A 410-nucleotide genomic window follows, 5' to 3' on the forward strand; every position below is an offset into this window, starting at 1 on the left:
CGGGCCGACGTCACCGCCCCGCCCAGCAACGGGCCCGCTCTGCGGAAGTGCGCGTGCTGACTTCCGCCCAGCGAGGCGCCGGGTAGAGTGGCGTCCGGCACGGGGCGCTCTAGCACGGGCTGCCTGCGGAGCATGGGGCGCCCGCTTCGTTTCAGGTGGGCAGTGATGAAGGTTTGGTGTAAGGCCAGCCCGGATACGGACAGGCCGTACTTATCCTGAGATGTTATTCGTGGTTTATCTTAAATTCAAGTGTAGTGGATGACCTGTGTTCTTATTTGCTAAATCCAGCAACCCATGCTTAGGAACCCGACCTCTCTTGCATTTGGAAGACACGCAAGCCTGGGCATCAGGCTGGGACAGACCTCTGAGGTGGGCACGCCCAGCTGAGCAGGGCCTGGCGAGAGGACGCT

Source organism: Tupaia chinensis, unplaced genomic scaffold (genome assembly GCF_000334495.1).
Source record: "Tupaia chinensis unplaced genomic scaffold, TupChi_1.0 Scaffold000178_1, whole genome shotgun sequence".
Taxonomy (NCBI): Eukaryota; Metazoa; Chordata; class Mammalia; order Scandentia; family Tupaiidae; genus Tupaia; species Tupaia belangeri.